The sequence below is a fragment of the Camelus bactrianus genome, chromosome 15, assembly GCF_048773025.1.
Source record: "Camelus bactrianus isolate YW-2024 breed Bactrian camel chromosome 15, ASM4877302v1, whole genome shotgun sequence".
In the NCBI taxonomy this organism is placed as follows: Eukaryota; Metazoa; Chordata; class Mammalia; order Artiodactyla; family Camelidae; genus Camelus; species Camelus bactrianus.
The window spans coordinates 55,476,344-55,498,041 of record NC_133553.1 but is presented as its reverse complement, the minus strand read 5'-3'; the positions used below and the strand labels follow the sequence as shown (position 1 = coordinate 55,498,041).

At 35.6% G+C, this 21,698-nt stretch overlaps 1 long non-coding RNA gene across 1 annotated transcript in view; it reads right to left on the bottom strand.

Moving 5' to 3' along the window:
- The window catches only part of LOC123615917 (uncharacterized), a 489,917-nt gene that overhangs the window by 265,962 nt on the left and 202,257 nt on the right, over window positions 1-21,698 (bottom strand). Inside the window, exon 2 of the long non-coding RNA XR_012498976.1 lies at window positions 18,857-18,918. This is a non-coding gene — a long non-coding RNA (uncharacterized LOC123615917). The remainder of the gene's footprint in view (window positions 1-18,856; window positions 18,919-21,698) is intronic.

The window sequence follows — 21,698 nt, the reverse complement described above, 5'->3', positions numbered from 1 at the left end:
AGAAATTTAAATTGCAGAACAATTAAGTATCTTTTTTTATCTTTCAGATTGAAGTATATTTTATTCTTACACCTAATACTGAAAATGGCAAGGGAAAAAGGCCTCTGAAATATTGCCATTGGGAATGTAAACTGGTATAACATTCCTGCAAGGCAATCCAGCAATGCATGCAAAAAGTTTTAAAATGTGCATATTTTGAACTAGAAAATGCTTGTGTAGTAATATATTCAAAGGATAAGTTTGAAAAAATATAATGTCCTTCTAAAATGGAAAACCTAAGGGTCCAACAAGTCCTTTAATTGGTTATACTGCAGCCATTACATATGAGTTGCAGAATAAATCATTTTAATGCAGTAAGAAGGTGTTTATACTCTTAAGAGAATAAAGAGTTATGAAATAAAATGAACACCATATTCTCAACTTTGGAAGAAGAAAATATGTATAAAAGAGCGAGCAAGACTCAAGATATACATTGAAATATTAGCAGAAATCCTTTACAGGGGATTTTTAAAAAAATATCATATCAAGTGCTTTCTTAATATCATTTTCAGTTTTTTAAAATTTCTTTAATAAGTGTGATAATTAATTTTACATGTCAACTTAGCTAGCTTATGGTGCCCAGCTGTTTCATCAAATACCAGTCCAGATGTTGCTATAAAGGTATTTTTAGATGTGATTAATATTTACAATTAGTAGACTTTAAGTAAAGCAGATTACCTTCCCTAAGTGGGTGGGCCTCATCCAATCAGGTGAAGACCTGAAGAGCAAAGACTGAGGTTTCCCAGATGGAAAAGAATGCTGTATCAAAACTAAAATGTAGAAACCTGCCTGACTTTCCAGTCTGTCTGGCCTGCCCTGTGGATTCTGAACTCAAGACAGCCACATCAGTTCCTGCCTGAGTTTCCAGCCTGAAAGTCCACCCTAGAAGTCCACTCTACAAGTTTCAGAAGTGCCAGCCTCCACAATCATGTAAGCCTATTTCTCAAAATAAATCGATCTCTGTACATATGTGTGTGTGCATGTGTTTGTGTGTGTGTCTGTATCTCCTATTGGTCTGTTTCTCTGGAGAACACTGACTAACGAAATAAGCATGTACTAGTTGACATAAGGAAAAAAAAATGAGTAGGCAGGTCTTTAAAAATTAAACAACACATTTTAAATGAGAAAAAAAAAACAAACCACCAAATTCTCTTGGAGATAAAGCAACACAGCCAAGAAAAAAGATACTGTTTTTCTACTTATTATTTAAGGGTCACTGTCTATCATGCATGGGGTGGACAAACATGTAAAGAAAAATGTTATACTAGCCCTGCATAATCACACCTCTACCATCTCTATTATGTGGGATGATGAAATTTGTCACTTGTCTGCTATTTACAGGTGAAATTTTAATAATTTATACCACAAAACCATTTGCTGATAAGATAAACTGCAGTCCTGAAGGTATTTCACTTGAAAAATAAGAGACATTTTCCATTTTGTCGCCTTTTCATATTAATATCTGCTAGTCTATAATGCTAATTAATAAATGTAGCAGGCAGTGTAAGTCTCAGGGTTTTTTTCCCTAATCTTGTTTAATTTATCAAATGGAAAATAATCTAGCAAAGAGTCATTAATTTAATTTTTTCTGAGAGGGAATCATTACTAGATATGTTAAATTTTCAACAATGGAGCTTCAAAACAGCTGTAGCCATGGAAAATTTTTATAGTTTTAATTGAACATCTGTGCATTTAAATTGATTAATTTGAAGAAAATACAGGAGAAAAGAAAGAACAGTAGGTAATATGAATTTAAAAAACCTTTTTTTTTTGTTTGCTCTGCTTCTTAGTTAATGATTTTTCAGTATAAACAAAATAAGAGATTATCAGACAACATTAAATAATTCCCATGGCTATAAATACATACATACTGATTTAGCAGAGTAGACAAGTATTTTGCAATAGAATTGTTTTCAATCAAAGATATGGACAGGGATACATATGTGAACATATAAAGTGTTTATTAGGTCCCTGTCTCTATGGAATATGTTGAGGCAAGTCACTTAGGACAACATCCAAATGGTATAAAAATTCTCCGACCCCCCCAACCACCACTGTTGCCACTACCAGACACACAAGGATGAACAGAACTGCAGATATTTCAGCAATTTTTGCAGCACCAAAAGATCACCCTTCCAGTATTTCTTTTCTGTTTTAAATGTAGATCTTTCTTATCAACTCACATTTTCTTTATACGTCATCTATTTCATTATCAAAACAGTTATCACAGACATGGTGGTAGCCTGAATTTCTCTCTCTCTCTCTCTCTCTCTTTTTTATTTTTTTATTTTTGTCAGTACTTGGAGAGAATGTGGCTCCAGAACAATATATTATCTATAAAAAGAACTAAGAAAAATCTGTTGAGGCAGTAAAAGAATCACACAATTCTCATAGACACTAAATCACATGAAAAGCTGGGGCGAGTTTGCTCCCAGTTATCACTGATATTAACTGGTAAACATATTGTATTTTTAAGTAAGATCGGAAGGTATTTTTATCAACACCATTCGAAAACCAAGATAAAGGATAGATGAAAAAATGGATGCACAGACAGGGGAAAGAAAAGCATTGTCAAGAGATGAAACAAAAATGAGTGTCTCCTTTCATTTTGAAGGGAAAGTTCTAATAACTGTGCATAAACCTGAATAAAAATAATCATCACAGTAGTAAGATTTAATAATGTATTTACAGCAATTCAGAAATTAGTCCAATTTAAACTTTAGGTAAGATGTTAGTCTTTGTTCTGTGTTAGGAAAAATTGTAGAGAGAAATATGGCCATTTTAGAAACTGACCTGTTTCCTAAGCACATTTAAAACCATGTGAACAGCCATGCTCAACAGCACAGTGTTTGGCTTATAATAGTTGCTCATTTAACATCTGAAAATGCTTTGAAGGCCGTCCATCAAGAAGGTGCATGTGTTCATTACACATTACTCTAACATATCAGTAAGGAAGGTAATAATGGCCCGATATCTGGCAACATGCTTTTAGCTACTGATTCTTTACTTATTTGAACAAAACACAAGAGTATTTACTTCACAGTGGTTTACCACAACCTAACCTGCAAGCAAGTTATTTCCTTGTATCAAGCTGGCATCCCTGCTGTGATTATCCCTATGCAAAATCTCCCAATCCTGGACCTCAACTCACATTCTTAGCTTTTTTATCTTTAAGTGTATTACCAATTCTTACCACAAACTTTTAAGAATTCATATTAGCAGGCCACTTATTTCACATTGGTAGTTTTGTACAGTATATGTAGGTAGACATTTAATATAATTTATATAGATAATTATTATCTGTGGTGAGAGAAAAAATTATTCACCAAAATTTCTTTCAAGGTGAGCACAACCTTTGTTGAAAGTAACTCTTTGATAAAATTAGAACAAAACTAGAGACAGAGATGACATTGAATGTGAAAATAAGTTTTCTTAATGAAATCTGCCTCTACCTCAAGTGAATGGGGTGGGTATTAAAGAGTAGAAAAAAATTGTCTAAAGATCCTATAGACTGCATGATGTGGCTTCTCCCTCCACCAAAACACATACACATACATGCATAAAATTATGAAATGCCTGAGGCTGATGGATTTGTTTTCGTGTGTGTGTGAAAACTGATGTAGCACTGGCCTTTGGTTCCAACTGTCCTGTGCTACATGGGATAGCAACTCAGATTCAAGAGCATGAAGATTCAAAGAAAGCGAGACAAAGGAATGCACCAAGGTTGAGAGAAGTTTATTTATTATCCCAGGAGGTGCAATTGGTCTTCAAGATTCGGGAGACCTTACGTCACTGGTTACACAGCTATAGAACAAGAGCTAAATTCCAGACGCAAAGAGTACTTGGCAGGACTACTGTAGAGGAGATTTAACTTTCAAAAAAGGAGTTAGCCTTTATGACCTTTCTAAAGTTGAAAGCCTATGTTTTTATGATTACAACTATAGCTGAGAGAAATGATTAGCAAATTAGCCTTTTAATTATACTTCAGTTCTCAAAACTAATTGCTAAGTAAATCCAAATGCTTAGATCAAGGCTGATTTTACATAAAGATACTCATTATTTTGTCTTCTGGTTAGAGAACAAAATCTTATAAAATGTAGACACTTTCTATCTGTGCTTCATAGCTGTGACTATTAGATTTTCATCTATGACACACTGCACAATTAAAAAATATAATCTTATTAAATTCTAGAATGCAAGAATAGAGGTCCACATTCCCAAGAGAATTTTGGCAATAAGGACATCTAGTTCACATTTTTTAGTCTGGAAAACTGTAATGCAGAGGATCCAAATATTTATATAATCAAAGACTACTTTTACTTCACTTTTTTCCCAATGGTTCTGTATTTATTTTTTAAATGTGCATTTTTAGCACAAAAGTGTATGGATAGGACAATAGAACAAAATGTAGTATAAATAAGAGGTTAGTAATATAATAAGGCAAAAATTATAAATTATTGGAATGAATTATGAAACAGAAAGTATTGAGAGAATTTGAGAAACGTTGAGAAAAGGATTATGTTAACTTCTCACTACCATGAATATTGGGATATCTAAAATACTCTCATCAGTATTTGATGTAACGAAAATGTGTCAGTCTCAGATGTCATCAAGAGCTAGAGAGTCTGGCCAACATTATATAACCTTTGTTAACATGCTGAGCTAATACAATTTTAGTAAAAAGCAGAGAGAAAAAACACGCTAGATAGCATGCACAGCATTTTTGTGTATTTATATAAAATAAATTACAACAGGAATTTTAAAATACTGAAAATAGCTCATGAGCTTTCATTACAATCTTTCTGTATCAGAAACATCAAGAACATTGCTCTTACTATTTTTACATTTATTCTTAAAGAACTGAAAATTACATTCAAATATTAAAAAAAAGTAATTGTACAGTGAAAGGCACAGTGAGCCTTCTAATTTCATCAATATGACAGACAAGATGACCTGAAAGTTCTTTCTGATACAAATGTCTAGAAATGCTGGATAAAACATAACAAACACCCTTTTAATGCATAACTGAGCAAGAGAGTTAACTAAATATGTAGGGCCAAAACTGGAGAAAAAACTGAAAATGAGAGCAGAAAGCTCATGTACTGCTCTAGAAGGCCTGCATGGAGCTGTTTCTCGGAAATGCAAATGCAGGGGCTTGGTTTTACCACACACGGAGAGATAGGAGAAAGGGCCCTAAGCTTCAGAAGGAAAGAGTGTAGCTACAATAATATCCAGCAAATTCGACTTCAAGTCAGTGTTACCAGAAATTAAAAGGGACACTACATTATGAACCAAGGATCTATTTATCAGGAAGTCATGACATGACAAACTGTATGTACCTAATAAACAGAGCTTCAGGATACATAAAACAAACACTGACAGAAACAGAGAAGTACGTATGGTCTTGGTGATAGATTTTGACTCCTCTCTCAGTAACTGATAGACAAGTAGACAAAGTTCAACAGGGATATAGAATACTTCCACAGTTGACCTAACTGACATTTACAAAATACCATTCTCTTCCTGTATACAGTGGACATAAATAAACCTAAATAAATTTTAAAGTATTGAAATCTTACAGAGCATGTTTTTTTATTACAACAGAATTAAAACCTGGAATCAATAAAAATCAGGGAGCTAAAAAAATACCTAAATATTTGAAAATTAAATAATACACTAATTTGACCTATGGACCAAAAGAAGAAATCATCAAAAGAAATGAGAAAATATTCAAACTGAATACTAATGACAATCCAACATATCAATAGTTGTAGTATACAGCTTAAGTAATGGTTTAAAAAAATGTGAAGTATTATGTTTATATTAGAAAAGGACAAAAAAGTTATAAAATCAGGGATCTAAGTTTCTGTCTAAGGAAGGCAGAAAAAGAAGAGAACCAAATTAAACCCTATAGAAAGAAGAAAGTTTAAAAAGAAGAAAGTAGCAATTAATGAAATAGAAAACAAGTAATAGAAAAAAGTAATGCCAAATTTAATTTTTAGAAGATTAATAAAATTGATAAACATATCAAAACCGATCAAGAAAATGAGGACAGAATATACCAAAAACAGAAATGAAAATGGGGATATTTCTACAGATCTCATAGTTATTAAACAGTTATTAAGAAAATATTATGTATAAATGTATGCTCATAAATTCAAGAACTTAGACAAAATGGATAAATTTCTTATAAAACACAATTTGTCGAAAGTGACACAGAAGCAATAGAAAATCTGCATAGCTCCATATTAACCAAATTAATTTTTTAAACTTTTAAACCTTTCTCACAAAGAAAACTCCAGACCCAGCTGGTTTCAATGGTGAATTCTATCAAATATTTTTAAAAGAAATTTTAACTATCTTACACAAACTCTATAAGTAGGGGAAGAGAGTTCATTTTCTAACTTATTTTATGAGCCAACATAACTCTGATATCAAAACCTGTAAGGATATTCTCAGGGGAAAAAAAAAAAAAAAGCAAGACCAAGAAACTACAGACTGATTGCTCATGAATAAACACACCAAGAATCCTTCACAAAATTTTAGCAAATTAAATCCAACATACATATATATATGATACATCATAGTCATAAAATGAAGAAAATAATTTTTAAAAAGCAATGTAGTTAATAAGGGCATTACAAGTGATCTCCCTTGATAATATCTCATAACTAATACATTGAATGCTGGTTTCATGTTTGAAAATAAGTCAATGAAATTCATCATATTAACAGAATAAAAAAGAAAAACCACATGATCCTCTGAATAGACGCAGAGGGGAAAATGACAAAATGTCACATCTACTCATAACAAAAACTCCCAGAAAACTATGAAGAGAAGGAAACTACCTCAATCTGATAGAGGGTATCAGCTAAAACCCCACAACGAGCATCACATCTCACAGGAAGTATTGAACACTTCCTCTCCAAGAAGGAACAGAAAGACAAAGGTTTTGCACTCACCACTTCATTTTACTGGAGATATTATAAAGTGAAATAAGATAAAAGAAAGAAATAAAAGGCATAAATTTGGAATGGAATAGGTAAAATAGTCTTCATCCAGACAATACAACTGTACACATAGAAAATTCTATAATAAAGCTATTAAGTAAGTTTAACAAGGTCTTGGGATACAATTTTAAAAATTAATTGCAGTTTTATGTATGTGAAGCAAACACTGAAAAAATACTTTCAAAAAAGCAATGCAGTTAATAAGAGCGATACAAGTGATCTCTCTGGGATTACTTCACAAATAAAATATCTTCCACAAGTCTTTGTTTCAGGCTAACAGCTAATAGCACATAAAATACAACTACTGTATACAGAGAAGCCTAGAAGTGCAAATATATATAAAAATCAGGAATAACAGATTTTTTTTTCATTTTGCTCAACCATATTTTCCAATTTTCCCAAACAACAAATCACACATTTGAAGAGAAAATAGTTACCAACCTTCAAAATTCTATTAAGAAAAATAGCCAATTAGTTTCACCATTTATCATGAGTGAGCTAATTTGCCAAAAATTATTGACTAAAGTATCAAGATTTCATATATCAACTTTAGAAATTTAAATGACAACATAATTGTTAATAAGAGGTCATTGGGTTAAACATTGTAAATGTTCTAAATAACTCTTCTGAGGTCAAATAATGTGTTATAAGATCTTTTCATAAATCAATATTCAAGTAGGTATTTATCAATTAAACATGAAAATATCATTATGTATCTTTTCCTATGTTATTCAACACATACTTATTAAATATCAACTATATGGAAGTATTATTCTAAGTGAGTAAGAGAACAGATAGCGTGCCAGGACTGTCATAAATATTTCACATGCACGCTATCCTTTATTCCCTACAACAGTCTGAGCAGATGCTAACATAGTCTCCATTTTCACATGGGAAAACTGAGCCTCGCAGAATGAAGCAACTGGTGTGAAATCGCAGAGCAGTGGGTGTCAGCGCCAGCCTCCCAACTTGGTGAATCTGATCCCAGAGCCTACAGTCTAACCACTGTGCTAAACACCACACTCAAGAGGAAACGAGATAAAAATGTTGTGTTCTCATGAAGCTTACACATTAGTAGTGGAATACAGAAAATAGGCAAATCAGGAAGAAAGTAATCAGATAATGATAAGATTTGAAGAAAATAAAATACAAGAGACAGTGGGGGAGGCATGTCAGGTAAGTCTGTGTGGGATGACATTTAAGAAAAGACATCCTGTAAAAGTCCGGGGAAAGAGTGTTCTAAGTAGACAAAACATCTATGCAAAGACTTGAATAAGAGCAACACTGATAATCCCTGAAGAACAGGAATGAGGGTACAGAAGAGATGACTTTGGAAAAGTAGGACCTCAGGGACAATGGGGAGAAAAACTAGCCTTTATCCTAAGGATGATGGGAAGCCATTCTTAGGAAGAATTCAGCACTGTGCTTTTATTTGTGTTTTTAAAATATCTCTTTATGAAGCACAGATTGTAAGGGAAGCAAGAAAGGAAGCAGAGGGACCAGGAGATGACCACGGTGGAATAAGGGAGAGCGGCAGGTGGCTCAGGTGTAGTGCTAAGGTGGGGAAAGAATCAGCCATGTTCCAGAGACAGACTCAGTGGGACTCTCTGATGGACTGGTGTGGTGGGTGAAGAAAGAGAGGAAACAAGGATGATAACTAAGTTTTTGGCAATTTCAGATGGTGGTGATACTTACTGAACTAGGAATGACTGGGGAATGAGATGCCTGGGGGAAAGGTCAAGCTAGTAGATGCTCATTTACATGGAAGGTGAGATGTTAAATAGGTAGTTAGATAAGTGAACCAGAGTTCCAGGAGAGGAGTCGCACTGGAGATGAGAATTTGGCAGCCGCCAGGGTCTAGATGGACCGTGGAGCCCCTGGATTGGATGAACCCACAAGGGAGGGTGTGTAGGTGGAGCTGGCAGGGAGCCCGAAGCCAAGTCCCTGGCACACTGACAAATAGGACTGGGTAGGGGAGGGCTCAAGTAGGGAAGCCTGGAGAGGAACAACCTCCTGAGGCAGGAGAAAACTAAAAGGGTCAGGATGTGCAAAAGATGAGCAATAATCCCTGAGATCCAGAAGGAGGGAGGGCTCATATGGGTGGAACTCTTTTCTCCAGAGATGAGTGAAGGGGAACAGTAGCTTACTTTAGACCAACAATATGTTCTTGCAAATCTTGTATAAATTAAAATGACTCATCCTCACAAAAAAAGCCCTATACCTCAAAGAACAGTAAAATTTTACAAAGTTAAACATCTTTTATGAATGAAGAATACATCTCTTAAATAATCAAAGGAGTAAACCAAGATTCTCATACATCAGCTCGCTTAAAGCAGGATTTAATCTGTGGTACACCAAATCATGGGGAAGATGACTTTAAGGCTTGAACTCAATTTCAGATGCCATCAGAAATAAACTCTAACATTTGGGTCATAGTGTGCTATCTTCAGCTTCTAGCGTGCACGTAAAAATGATCACCATCATAGTCGCTAACACTGATTAAATGCTTGCTTTATATCAATTAATTCAATCCTTACTAGATCTTATCAATTAAAAGTTTCTATTGTATCTACTTTTTTGTTTTTAAAAAGGAACTGACCACAGGAGAAGTTGAAGAGACTTTCCCAGTGTCGGTTAGAATTTCACATTGGTCATAACTAGGAACTTAGGTCCACATTCCGGTGACATAGTTAAATACCTCAGGACTCCGCCCTTTACACTTCCTGCTAAAGTCTGTTCCCTCTTTTCTTCTCCCCGCTATCTATTTACCTTATATACTCATCCTATGAATTAGAGAGAGACATGAAAACCATGGTAAAGTAACAAGAAAAGAATGAAGGAGACAATCATTGACAATCATAGCTGAAAAGTCAGCTAAAAAGGTAACTATAATTGAGTTTTTAAGCTTCCTGGTAGCACAGACAAAAAAAAAAAAAAATACACAACCGATTACAAAATTTCCACTATCTAATAAAAGGAAACATACCAGTTAGGCAAGAGACCTTTTTAGTTTCAATCCTTAAATCCAACAGTATATCGTACATGTGTTTATTTTAGGGAAAAATGAATCCTATAAGATCAGAGACTTCAAGAGCAATTCCTTCAAAGATAGAGAAACATTCTTCATCTGGTTGCACTTAGAATTTTCCATTTAAAATATGATCAACAGCTCAGCATTCTCTAGAATGATACTTCTATATAGTTCATGGTCATCTCAGCTTGTTTAAGCTTTAATAGGTGTCCAATGACTTAAGAACCATGACCTGAACTTTTACAACTGTCACATGGGCTCAATAAAAATAAAACCTATTATATACTCTGTATAAATGGCCTATATCACATATTTCTCAGAGGTAGCAGCATCTATGTGAAACAAAACCTTGGCAAAAATTTCAACACATCACTTGCCCCCCAGCTCCAATTTATGTCTCTTCACAAGCAAACTGTCATGGGTTTTAACTAATGAAAAACCGGCTTGTTTTTAGAAAACATCCTCATTATCGGCTAATGTAACAGAAATGACCACGAAGTGCATGATTTAATATGGATTAAATGTGAATATAACTCAGAAGCTTTCTTCTTGTTGAATTAGATAATCAAAACTATTAAACAGTATTTCAAAATGCTTTTCATAATCCTGGGACCATTAATGTCATGTTCAAATCACTGTGGATTTTTGTTGTTGTTGTTGCTCTTACTATTCATAGGGATACAATGAGTCATTGGCACATTTCCAGTGCAAGATGCATTTGAATAATACATGACATGCCCTTTAGCTAGCATCATGATGCCAGATTTAAAACAAGGTAAGAAGTTTCCTCCATGTACACTTGCAATGTTCAGCTGTTCATAATCTATAGCGTTAACAATTTATCATCAAACCCAGTGACTTGCTGCCAACTTATCAAAGTGGCCACTGGATGCATATGATCAAGTCTGAGCATCTGGCTCTCCTCTGTTCCTGACATTAGCACAGACAACAGAATCAGTGGACTATTGAATGCAATTACAGTAAGCGAGACAGACAATAAAGATTGATAGCGCCTTCTCTTTTTATCACACACAAAACTAGTGGGGGTTAAAGCTTTGCCTTGAGCTGCCTTCATTTAATAATGATTGAAAATATGCAATTGTGTTGGTAAAACACTGTAGCCTGTACCACTTCATTTACTGGACACATTATCAAATTAAATGAAAAGTGAACTGCCAAAAGCAACAGTTATTATATATTAATGATGAATATTTACTTAGCATTGTTCACAAATCATACAGAGAACAGAATCCTTCTTGTTATCTTCTTTGCAGGTTACAGTTGAGTAGGCTTAACATTTCTATGTTTACGTTAAGTCTTCTGTCTACAAATCTCTAAATACAGACTTGCACGATTGGTTTTGTGACTATCCATGTGATTACAATGTGTAATTAATAAAATACTCTAGTTGTAGATGAATCCTAATTATTGAAAAGCTTTTTCCCCCTTTATGACAGTTCTCATTCTGGTAGCTATTCTTGTAGCAAGTGAAACTTAGCCAGGGGTATATGTTGTCATCGAAAGGTTAGGAACTTCAGCTTCAACGAGCTTCCAAAATTTGGAATGTGAAAAAGATCCTCAAAACAAGCCACAAAATTATACTTTACATTTTTCTCCAAAGAGCTTTGCTTTCGTAGCCATTGGGGGATATTAAGTCCACCCATAGTTTAATCTCCAAAATAAGAAATACGTAAGGGGCAAAAGGCAAAATGGGTCAGTATAGAGCTATTGAGCAGACAAGGGAAAATGGATCCTATTCCACAGTTCATATAGTAGGAAACTGCATTCTAGCAAACATTGATAAATCTGGGAATACAAAAATAAGTGTCTCACTGTTAAGTGGACAAACATTTGGTGTGCATACTGGCGTGTCAGAAAGACATGATGGCAGGCAGATATGATTGTTCAAAGTTATGTAGATTAATTCAAGGTTCTTTTAAAACACACACACATCTGGCCTTTCCTTTCCAATGATAGATACAGGAAAAGAAGGCACTCATATATGAAATGCAATCATGTCTCTTCTCTAGGAGCTCAGTAATCTGAAAAGGTGATGTATCCCAAACAAAAAGAAAATAAGAAGAGGTAAAAGATAAGAAGAGGCGGAGAAGCAGTCACGGGTTTTCTAAAACCACCCCACTGGTTATTCTGTAAGTAATTAAATACATACTCAGAAGTGTTGAGTTTAGAATTAGAGCACCAACCATATGCAGTTAATATAAATAGCAGCATGAGGTACAGGATATTCAGCAAGTGTGGAAAACTCACCAAAGTAATAGCATAGCCACAGTAGATTGAGAATCTGGAAGCCAAAAAAGCAGCTGAATCAGTATTCATGAAATGTAAAGGAAACAATTATGTTTTCCAGAATTTACCTTCAAGCAAAATCTAAGTGAAATCATTCCTTCTTAAGCGTATTTAAATTCTAAGGTCCATGTGGCCTTCAAATCGTTTGGAGATGTGTAGCCTTTGCCAATTATTCTCAAATCCAGCGACTCCCAGACTAAGATCTTTGTAAAATGCAGATCTCTGGGTCCCAGCCTTTGGGATTTTTATTCAGTACATTTTATGTGGAGCAATGGGTACTCACTATGGAATATTTGGCAAATGAAATATGAAAAAGCAGAAAGAAAACCCATCACCTATAAAGCCACTGTCTGTGATCCCATCCATCTTTTTATTTATGCACATCTTTTTATCTATGAATATACAAATTTTTCAAGTCAATAATATTTTCAATAACTTTGGGGAGGTCACTCCACAAAAATGTAAGTGAAAAAGAAATATATGCTTATGGCTAAAAACCAACACACTATGTATCAACCCAAATAAAAACATGAGAGAATGCTCCTGCTACCCCTCAAAAGCTGCTCTCACAGAGTTATTGTTAAATACAGATGTATCTTTATAGTCTTTATTTTACAGTCTTTGCCACACTGGGGGGCAGGGTTTAGGGCAAGGTTGTGTCCGACCCTCTTCTACCCGCTCTGATGTGGTTTTCTCCTTGTTTGGGAAGGGTACAGTTGTCACTCAGCTGGCCGTTAGGGTTTTTTTTAAAGAGGAAATTGTTCTGTATGTAGCTGTAGACTCAGTGTGTCCATGGCAGGAGGTAAGTTCAGAATCTTCCTGTGTCACCATTTTGAGTCTCTCACCCTTTATGTATTCACTTTTAATTTATTTGTGCATGTATTTTACATAATCAAAATTGGACTACACAGATTGTTCTGTGAATTGACTTTTTCACTTCATGTCATTCTGATTTATATCTAGATCTACCTAAAACTACCTATTTTTCTTATTGTTTTGAATGGCTATATAGTATTCCACAGTATAAATAAATGATCATTATTTTAGCCTTTACTATGCCTTTACTATTGTTCCTAATGTATTAATTTTACCAAAAAATCTGTAAATATGTATGTATCTTCACTTACATGAAGATTTTTTGCAGTATAGATTAGAAATGGAATTTCTGTATCAGAAGTATGTGAATTTAAAATTTTAATAGACACTGAAAAATTGTTCTTTCAAAAGGCTATGTCATTTTCTATTCTCACCCACAAAAATTACAAGAGGACCCATTTCTCCACAACTCCTTGATGCTAAATATTTTTCATAGTTTAAAATGTTACCAATCTTTGTATGAAAAATGGTATCTCATTTTTCATTTTCATTCTCAGCCTCATTTCCTATGTCTATTAGCCATCCTCATTTCTTCTATGAATTGCCTGTTTGTACCCTACACACATTTTTGTATCGTGTGATTTATCCTTTTCTTATGACTTTCTAAAAGCTCTCTATTTGACTTTCAACTTTGTATAATGTAAATACACAGAGGCTTTTTGTCTGTTCCTTAGAATAGTCTTTCCCAACTGACAGCTACAAAAAAATCATCTCATATTTTTATGGTTGCTAAAGTTTAGATTTTTGAATATCTCTGGAATTTATTTTTATGTACAATATAAAAATGTGTATTTTTTAAAAATTTCCTCAAGTGATTCTTCTTACCATCCAAATTCAGCAACCACTGCCATGGATTGCAATGGAGCCCAAATGCTTGGGGTTGAATCCTGGCAATCCTTTTTACTACATTGTTCATCTGTAAACTTGAAATACTATATTCGTCTCACAGGATTGTGGGAAGATTAAATGAGATAAGAAATATAAACAGCCTAGCATGATGTTTCCCTCAAAGAAAACACTCAGTCAACATCAGCTGCTAGTGTCATTAGCATTATTATTTTAACACAGCTCAAACACCTGGCTTTCGTATTTAACTCAAAGTGCCTTTCTGCTTCCCAAATTTCTCTCAAAACTAAGGGCTGTGTCCTGATAAAGGTTTTCATGGGACAATCCCCTTTATGGAGCCAAGGGCTCCTTAAGGAAATGCCACTTTAAAACTTTATATATTTTTATTTCCTTGGTCACCAGACGATTTCTAAAGTAGCTGAGCCCTGAGGGTCTTAAGAGCAAAGTGTTGGCTGATGCCAGTTGGTTACAGTTCAGAATTTTGAGTGCTGCTGGCCATGCTTTGCTTAATCAAAGAACATGTCTGGCAATTAACTACATATTTTAAGACTTGTGCGTAACCTCTGTCTGGAAGCCCAGCCTGTCTGGTGGCCCCTGACGAGTCTGAGACTGTCTCCAATGGACAAAGGGAGGGCCTGGTAGCTCATCCCTCTGAGAGAGCAGAGAACACACCCCTGGTCTATGCCAGTCATGATGCACAAGCAGAGATTACCCACAGGGAAAAAGCCAGGCTCCTGAGAACCCTCAGGCTGTGAGAAGACCCCAGTCCCTCTTTTCCATTGTCCTTCTAACTAGTTACTCTGCTTTTTGGCCAAAGATCTTTGGGTCTCTGGAGGACAAGAGGTGACATTAAAGCCTGCTTGTGCCTTATCCACACTTTGTGAGTCCAGCTCCCTATCAAAGTCCACTTAAAATTTTTTTAAAGGAACTATTCCTAGCTCCACCTCTAAAAGCAGGAAATAATCTCTTATCAGGGAAGATTCAGGAAGGGTATTATATTTTGTCCAGCACCAGTGCACAGTGTAGCATTCTATAAGTATCCGTGGTTATCAGATAAACAATATTAGATAAAGATTTCTAGATAAATAATACTATTAAGACATAATATTTATTAACACTGTCTTAGTTTGTTGGGGTACTATAACAAAATATCACAGACTGGGTAGATTAATAAACAGAAATTTATCTCTCATAATTCTGGAGGCTAGGAAGTCTGAGATCAAAGTCTGGGCAGATTCAGTGTCTAGTGAGGGCCTCCTTTCTGGACTGTCAACAGCCACCTTCTAGCTATGTCCTCACATGTCTTTCCTCCGTGGTGCTCCTTAAGAGAGAGAAATCTCTCTCTCTCTCTCCCTCTTTTTATAAGAGCACTCATCTTATCATAAAGGTCCAACTCTTATGATCTAATCTAGACCTAATTACCTCACAAATGCCCCACCTCTTAATACCATCATATTAGGAGATAGGGCTTCCCATGAATTTTGGGAAGGACATAGTTTCAGCCCATTTTAAGTATTTACTGTGAGTCAGGCACCATGCTAAGCACTTTACATGTATTATCTCAATTAATCCTCTCAGCCACCCTTTGAAGCAGATCTATTTATTTTCCACAATATACAGAGGAGAAATCAATGGGAGGCACAATATACAGAGAAATACAACGAGTAATAGGATCAAGGTCAGAGTTCGTATGCGGTGCACTGATTCAAAAACCTTAACCCCTGTGATGAAAGTGTCTGCCCTGCTGCCATACTGATCTAGCAGGGAAAAGAGATAACTTTCCTTTTCAAAAAACTTCAAGCAAGACTTGTCTGTTTTCTTAAAAAGCTTTTCTTTTTCTCTGTCTCTCCAACCCTCACCACTTAAAACAACAAAACACAACTACCTATACTAATTGTAATAAATTACTTTCAATCAATTATAATAAAATGCATAAGAGAATGAAGGTTGGGGGAACTAATCTCTAAATAAGCTAGCAGAAATAAATGAAAATAATATCATTCTACCAAATATTTTGGAAGTCCAATTAGTATGAGCTGAATTGTGTGCTCCCAAATTCATATGCTGAAGTCCTAAAGCCCTCAGAATGTAATCATATTTGGAAACAGGGTCTTTAAAGAAGGATTAGGTTAAAATGGAGACTTTAGGGTGGGCCCTGATCCAATATGATTGGTGTCCTTATAAGAAGAGGATATTCAGACACAAAGAGACACCAAACATATGCACAAGCAGAGGGTCAACCATGTGAAGACACAGGGAGAAGACGGCCATCTGCAAGCCAAGGAGGGAGACCTTGGAAGAAACCAAGCCTGCTGACTCCTTGACTTCAAACCTCCAGAACTAGTGAGAAAATAAATCTCTGTTGTTTAAGCTGCCCAGTCCGTATGGTGTTTCATCATGGCGGCCCTACCAAACTAGCACACCAGTATTTCTGTCAAAGGGAGACGGGAGACAGGAGACAAAGGGAGCCAGAATGGGGGGTTCATTGGAATTTCATTCTAACTCATGGCTTCTATAGAGGCTACTAGGAATTTGCAAGAATTTATTTAAGTAAGGGATTAAAGTGAGAGTCTAAAGGATACAAAGATATTTTTACTTGAAAAATCCCAATTTCCATAACCAGGATTTTTTAATTCCCTGGACACAGATAGGCAGATATTTTTTTCTCTCTCTGTCTCTCTCTTTCTCTGTCTTCCGCCTCCTGTTAACATTTTGTTCACCACCTTTACTATGATTGGCCCATCTTATCCACAGGTGGATAGGTGTGCCGATTAGACTCTGAATACATCTGACAATAGAGAAATGAGTCAACTAGAGACACAACATGAGGTTCTAACTGGTAAACTTAACATCCAGTTCAGATTATATACGGGCTGAGCAGCACAAGTACAAGACATCAACTAATTCCTGCTACTTGCGGTTTACGCACTCACATTACCTCATCACAGCCATGTCTTCTCTTTTGCCATCAGTCAATGATGCTGGGAGCAAACTCAAACACTGACCTGTGCTGGAACGTTCTCTGGACCACAGCCGTACTCCTCCAGGAGCTGTGGGGTAACTGGCGTTATGCCAGGAAAAGTCGGCCTCCCCTCATTCCTGCTCACTAATAACCTCTCCTTGCTTTTGTTTGGATCTGAATGACCTCAACCCTTACACAGGAGTTGTCCCTTTTTTTTTTCCCCTCTATGAGAATACAAAATGGCAGATAACCCAAAGAAATGCATATAATTTAGATGTAAAATAAAATCTACTTACTAGTGTGTGTGTGCGTGCCCGTGAGTCTCATTGGCACACACCAGATTGGACTAAATGGCAGGAATTTCCCAAGGGAAGATAACCTCCAGATACTGCTACAAAAGCTTTATTCCCCACACTCTGCAAATTATTTAATTTAAACACTGCTTGATATGACTCTGAGGAGAAGGCTGTTTTCCGAGATCCATTTTTAATTTGTTGGTGTGTATATGCAAGTGTGCATATAGAATCGGCCTCACAAACATGTTCACAGCTACAGAGACTAAGCACAAGCTTCTGATTTGCAGAACTGGGGGCTGCAAATTGCTAACTAAGACTAGGAAAATGATGAAATGCACATGTAATTTATTCTTTTTTTTTTTTTTTTTTGTGAGGAAAAACACAGAGGTTCAGTTGTTCACGTCCTAAGGTCCCTATTCCTACTTTCCATTTCCTTGGGACACAACTAAATATTTTTTAAAAGCACACATGTGCATGCACATGTGTGTGTACACGCACCATAGTTAATTTCTCACAGTAGAAAATGATCCCACACATTGATGCACTTTACTAAAGCAAGAGAAGCAATGCTAAGGTTAAAGACTCCGTTTCCATCAGCATTGGGGAGTGCTGTATCATGGGTTAGGGAGATAATTTATAGCATTCTTTTAATCTTTCTGCTTCTTCCACTAGCTTAACTTCTACTGCCTTTCTACTCCATATTAATCAGAAAGGGATACCCCGTGTAACATACCCTGGGAGTTTTATTATGTATTTTGCCAAATTTCATCATGAAAAATCTTGCCTTTTTAAAGAGTTTATAGGTCCCATTAAAAGACCCAAATGAATTTCTCCCCTAGGCAGAATTTCATTACATAAGGTTCCACAGAAGGGCTCACCCTTCCACAAATGCAGACTTGCACACACAGGGCCCACAGTGGAAACAGTCTTGTTATCTTGGCTAAATCAATTTAAAAGCAAATAAGCATTCGACAATAATTTCAATATTAACTTACTCTTCTTGCTGCTTCATCAGAGCAAGCTAAAAGCGTGTGAACTCCCTCTCACCCTTCACCCAGGCCTCCTCTAGTTCTCTCCCTATGTGGTACCCTCAGCACAGGTAAAGTGACCTCCTTCCTCCCACCAGCCTAGCTATTTATTGACATAAGCTTGCATTCTGGGGCATTATCAGCTTAATGCATAATTCAAAATCTCGTGCATGTGGCCTGCACTTTTGCCTTATCCCCTGCATTCTAAATGAAAGATAAGAGGAAGCATTTCCAAAGTGGGCACACAAAAGGCTTCCTGAACATTGACCACACCCCCTCCCCAGGCCAGCCCACCCCCACCCCTCAGATCCTGCCTGCCTTGCAGCTCCCACACACCCTCACCAGGGTGACCCCCTGAGAAGCAAACCATCCCAGGGATGAAGGGAAAGTTTACACTGAGCGGGGACCGAGAACCTTTGGGAAGAAGAGGTCTCTAAAAGTGGAAAAATTACAATTATTACCTTCAGAGTCATAGTCTAGCCCGGCAGCCAGATGTTTTCAGCAAAGCAATTGTTTCAAGTCTCTGTAATTCAAAAAAAGAAAAACTAGCTTTAGGATGTGTATTTTCCCCGCAGTGGGCAAGGGTTACCTGTGTGTGCGATGGGAGGGGTGAGGGGAGGGTGAGTAGGAAGACCGGGGCAGGTGCAAAAGGGTTCTCAACTTGTCTGAGCGAAGAAGAAAAGGGAAAGCCGGAGGGAAGAAAGAGGGCAGGGCAAAAAGGCAAGAGAGAGAGTGAAGGGTTAGGGTGCACACTGACTGGGGAAGAGAGAGGAGTCTGAGAAGAGAGGGCTTCGAGATCAACTGTATTAGAAGGTTAATTCAGTCAAAATCAATTCAGTAAAAGTGGCTCCAGAGATTTTTCTCCCCATACTGAATTGACTGCCTTCTGATTGAATTGATTAAATTAACTAGTGTTTTTTTTTTTTAAAATGATGTGTGAAAAAAAGAGAAAATGAGTGGATAAGCCCACCTGCAAATATACAGATCCAGGTAACCTGGGTGCTCTGATTTGAACAAATGAACAACCTGGCCAGTATAAAAAAAAAAAAAAAAACACACGCACATATGTATGCATAAGCTTATGTGTGTGGCAACACGGAATTTTGTGAAAAGTGCCATTGCTGCCCCCCAGAATATTCACAAGCATACTGTAAACCTACATACACATAATATGTATCCTGAGTTTTGTTCTTTCTATGGGCCAAAAATTAATTGTCTTTTTTGAAAGTGGTTTAACCCTGATGGAGAAAGTACACTATATAAATGCACCAGTGATATTATCAGCACCTTTTTTAAAAGTAAGGTTCACCTCCCCTAATGCATTTCTGCCAAAGTCAGGACATGATACTAAAAAATCATAAGGTCACCAATATCATTTGGACTTATTACCAAATATGAGATTCTAGTAGATGCTTTTTACATGCCTTTTGAGTCCACCAAGCAATAATTTCTCCTTTTTTTTATAAATACATGAATTATTAAAAAAATTAAAGACATTTAGAATAATGGTCCTCCATACGCAAAGTATTTATTTCAACTTTCATCATTCATAGTTTATTGCATTGATTTTTTTCATCAGTTTACTTAGTATTAGGCTTCCACTGAACTCATCAATAAGAAATGAATTTTGGTAACTTTCAAATCCACTATATTATTTTTCCTTTTATTTGTAGTGAATTTTTCTTTTCTCAGTGGTATTACTGCAATAAGCCAGTCATTATCTCTTTATGTTTTCCCTTCTTTCTTTAGTATTTCATTTCCCTTTACAGCACATCTTGTGATCGCAAAGAAAACAGAGACACTTATTTCTTTTAACAGTTGAAATTGCTGCAAGTGATTTAGCTGTCATTTAATTTGATTCCTCTCTTCTGTCTGTGGAGAAATATGTTTAATGTACTGGAAATTATGTTAATAAGAAAAAGCATTATCTCATTTAATGAAATAAATATACAAATATTTCAAAATAAAATAAAGAGGCAATCTTCACTGAGAAAAATGTCTCTTATGGTTTGCATAAAATAAACAAATGAGAAAAAAAATCACAAATATATTGAAACACTGACAAAAATTATGCTTCCACTCAAAAAGGGAAGGGAAGCTTGGTAACTGAATTAGCCACAATTTAATCAAATGTATTTTGGAAAAATCTGAGCATATATGAAAGATCAAATCATTAAGTTTATATTTCTGATTACCTCAAAAAAGATCATTTTCTTTTTCTGTAATGGGCCCTAGGCTTTTGAAAAGTTTTCTTTGTATTTTTTCTCTTCTATTTCAATTGGTCTTTCAATGATTGCTACTACTTGAATTAATAATTATCAGCAATCTCATTGAAAATGTGACCCAACCAATGTAAGTATAAAGAAAGGTTAGAATTCCTTTGATTTTGCTAATCAAAACAGAGTCAATGAACTCGTTCCAAAGCTTTTATATATTAAAATTTATCTAATGCACAAAAAGGTTAAATAAATATTGTTAGTGATTTGAGCAAAACTTGAAGCAATTATGTAATAAAAGCATGACCACAGTAACAGAAACACATAATTAGCAATTTAATTACTGGCATGAAGACAAGCTAAAGATGTCAATAAAAAAAAATCTTTAGTGACAAACCGATTTTACTCTCTTTACTGCCATTTGTGAGAAATATTCACCACCTGACGAGTAAAACCATTTTTTATACAAACTACCTACCCCTCCACAAACTAAAATACCCGATTGAAAATATTTCTGATTTCATTTCATTGCATTGTGAATCATTACATTTTTCTCCCATTTAGATTAGCACTTTCTCTTCTCTGAAAATACAGTATTTCCAGTCGGCAAGTAAAGAACATTATGTTTTTTTTAGATCAGTTAAAGTAGCAGGTGTTCTTTGTTTCAATTTCATTTTTTTTTCTAGCTTCAATAATGTGTTTGACAGAAATGCTTCCTTGTGTATGACATTCCAAATATCCTATCTGTTCTCTTCTCCTAAGTTTCAGCTAAAAAACACACATAAACTGTGGATTGTTTTAAAAGGAGATAAATGCCAGCGGTAGTAGGAATAGTCAGGCTAATTAGGCATTCCTCTAGGGCTTTCACAATTTGTTTTTCTCCTCCATCTCTGAATTGAGAGTTATGCTGGGAAGTAAAGGAGAGAAATGAGTAAGTTTCTTTTATTGTGATGTGGTCCACTTGTATTTTTTCAGCACCATCCTAAATTTCAGATTTTTAAAGTCTTGAACTACTTATCTTAACATGTTCAGTGAATGCTTACTACCTTATATGTCACTGGTATCTCACCAGTAGCAGAAAACAGAT